The sequence below is a fragment of the Peromyscus eremicus genome, chromosome 14 (genome assembly GCF_949786415.1).
Source record: "Peromyscus eremicus chromosome 14, PerEre_H2_v1, whole genome shotgun sequence".
Taxonomy (NCBI): Eukaryota; Metazoa; Chordata; class Mammalia; order Rodentia; family Cricetidae; genus Peromyscus; species Peromyscus eremicus.
Window position 1 is genome coordinate 24,098,773 of NC_081430.1, and position 2,931 is coordinate 24,101,703.

The window sequence follows — 2,931 nt, forward strand, 5'->3', positions numbered from 1 at the left end:
GGTCCCGCCCCCGGCACAGCCCTCCTCCGAGCCCTTCCCCCTGGACTGGTGCTGCGGAGCATCCGGGCGAGCTTTACGCTAACCTGTGCGTGACCCAAGACCAGGGCTCTCGATTTGCATATTGTTTTGCATAAAATCCCCTAACAAACTTGAAAACCTGGATCCCACATCTGAGATACACATGAACTTAGCCGCGTAGTTTACAGCCACTTTTCTGGGAGAGGCACCTCTCTGGTGACTATATATTTCTTAATCGTGGACTTCGCGCTAGCTTTACCTGGTGACTTTCCGCCCTCCCTGTTCCTCTTCTGTTTGACTCGGGTCTGGCAGTTCCAACCCCTGAGAAAGTGAGATGAATCCAGTTTTAACTGAAACTGACACATTAACAAATGTTCCCCTTGACCCCCCTGTGAGCTAGGCTGGTGTACGTAGCTGAGGGGAAGGGAGAGGCGTTACGGAAAGGGAGGGGCGTTTGCCAAACCCTGCAAATTTTTGCATTTTGCCCTGCAGGAGATGTTCATGCCCCACTTACTACTCAAGCTTCTTACTAAAAGGCTCTGAAAGTCTACCTCAAATCACTTACATGCTCCCCCAAAGAAACACTGTGTTCCAGGTCTCTCTGACTTTTGCCAAAACCAACTAGACTCCCGAGGGAGGGCAAGACCTACCTAAAAGACTTTAACTATCTACCAATAAGCTGGTGGCTGTATAGATAGATATCTGACGCCCTTTCCTTCCAAATACTAGAGATCAGGAGGAAGGGAGGGACTGAAGCCGGCATGCAAAGCCATTTCCATTTTCTGAATTTCACATCTTTGTACATTTAGATTTTCATTGAAGTTGAACGAGAAACTGCATCTGTCTTTTGGGCATCATTTATTTTGGACATAAAGTCTCTACAGCCTTTTTGCTTTTTTTTCTCTTCCCAATCACCCCTCTCCTCTCCTCTTCCCAGGAGAGAAGTGGGGTCCGTGCAGTTCCTGCCTAGAAAGAGAAGCAGAAGAAGAAAGGGTGCTCACCGGAGGGACGAAGCAGCCCCTGGGGAGTGGCAGTCCACGGTGGAGGGTCCGGGAAGCTTTGATGAAAGCTAGCTAGCCCTGTGGGGAACAGGGGCCCTGTCAGTGCTCCGTTGGCCTCTTGGATATGTCTGCCCAGGAGCAGGTGTCCATCCTTAGGGAGAACGTTCAAACTGCCCTGAGCTCAAGAAGTTGTCAACAAAAAGCCCACAGCAGTCCTAGGGTGATAGGAGCCCCTGTCCTTGGAACGATGATGCCAGCACGTGATAGATGGTTGGAAAATAGTTTCTTGAGACCCTGAACCTGGGCCCTGCAACCTCCACTTGCGATTTTAAACAGGAAGCCAGCAGGACAGGTCCTTTTGCAAGAGGGACTGGGAAGCCTCTCAGTCCACTGGGACAGAGTATGAAGAACCAGACCTCAGCGGCCACTGGAGGGGGACAGTGAGAACTTCTACAGGACATTTGTCTCACCAGCTGGCCCTATCTCGTCCCAGTAGTGGCAAATAAAGCAAAAGCTAGAGGGTTATCTATCTCCATTGGGAGCAGGATGGAAATGAATTCCAAAGAGGAGGTAGGGCCATCTCCCCGCTGTTGTCTGAACCCCGTCTCTATGAGCCACTCTGAACCTTTTTATGCTCTTCTGCAGGGACACCCTGGGGTAGCCAGGTGGAGTAGGGAGTGCCTTGGGGCTTTTGCAGCTTGGAGACAGTAGTAGACCTCAGAGTAGACAGCACTGAAAAAGGGTCAGAGTAACAGACAGTTCTTGGAAGCTGGCCAAAATTCTTCTAGCCTGTGGTTCCTTTTAGGTCCAACCCATATGTAGGCAGACTTTTTCCTCAGGTCTGCCATCTCCCCAATAACTGACATGGAATTTTTTTTTTTTTTTTTTGGTTTTTCGAGACAGGGTTTCTCTGTGTAGCTTTGCGCCTTTCCTGGATCTCACTCTGTAGACCAGGCTGGCCTCGAACTCACAAAGATCTGCCTGTCTCTGCCTCCCAAGTGCTGGGATTAAAGGCATGCGCCACCACCGCATGGCAGAAAATTTTTATTAATTATAAATGTTCGGCCAATAGCTTAGCCTTATTACTAACTACCTCTTACAACTTAAATTAACCTATATTTTTTTATCTACACTCTACCATGTGACAGTACCTTTTTCCAGCATGCCATGTTCATCTCCTGCTTCCTCTACGCTTTGCTGGCGACTCTGCCCTCCTTCTTCACAGCATTCTCTCGGTTGGACTCTCCTGCCTAACCTCTTCCTGCCCAGCTATTGACCAGTCAGCTCTTTATGAACAACGAGAACAACACATCTTCCCAGTGTCCAAAAGGATTATCCCACAGAACCCATATGCCTGGGACTGATAGAAGGGGATTTACAAAGGCCTGAAAATCTACAGTCTTTGTGGAGGGGTTGGTTAATAAGACACAGAAAATTATACATCCACATCCTGGGGTGACCGTGTTTGCCTGTAACTTTAAATCCCAGGGCTAAGTCATTTAACTTAGTGTTCAAATAATATTCCCATGATTTCAGAGCCCAGTGGTTTCTAGTGTAGTCACAACTAGAACAATGGCTCGAGCAGATTCAAGCCTGAAGCTGTTCTAGATTTTACTTTGGTTCCAAAACGTGGGCTGGTAAGGAAGGGAGTCAGCCCTGGAGCACCATCCCTGCTCGACAAGGGCGTTTACTAACCAACCGCAGACCGGCCAATCAACTCAGGGCTGCCAGCCCCGAGTATAGGAAGGGAGTCTGAGATACCGTAGCTGGTAGATATCAAAGTTCGTGATTACGCAGAGGGCACAGACAAGCAGGAGCCAAACAGGCTCTGAGGCTGAACCTCAGTCAGGCAAAACCCAAGTTACCTTTTAAGTACATTTCTTTCAGACATTTGTCCGTTAACTTGTATCGT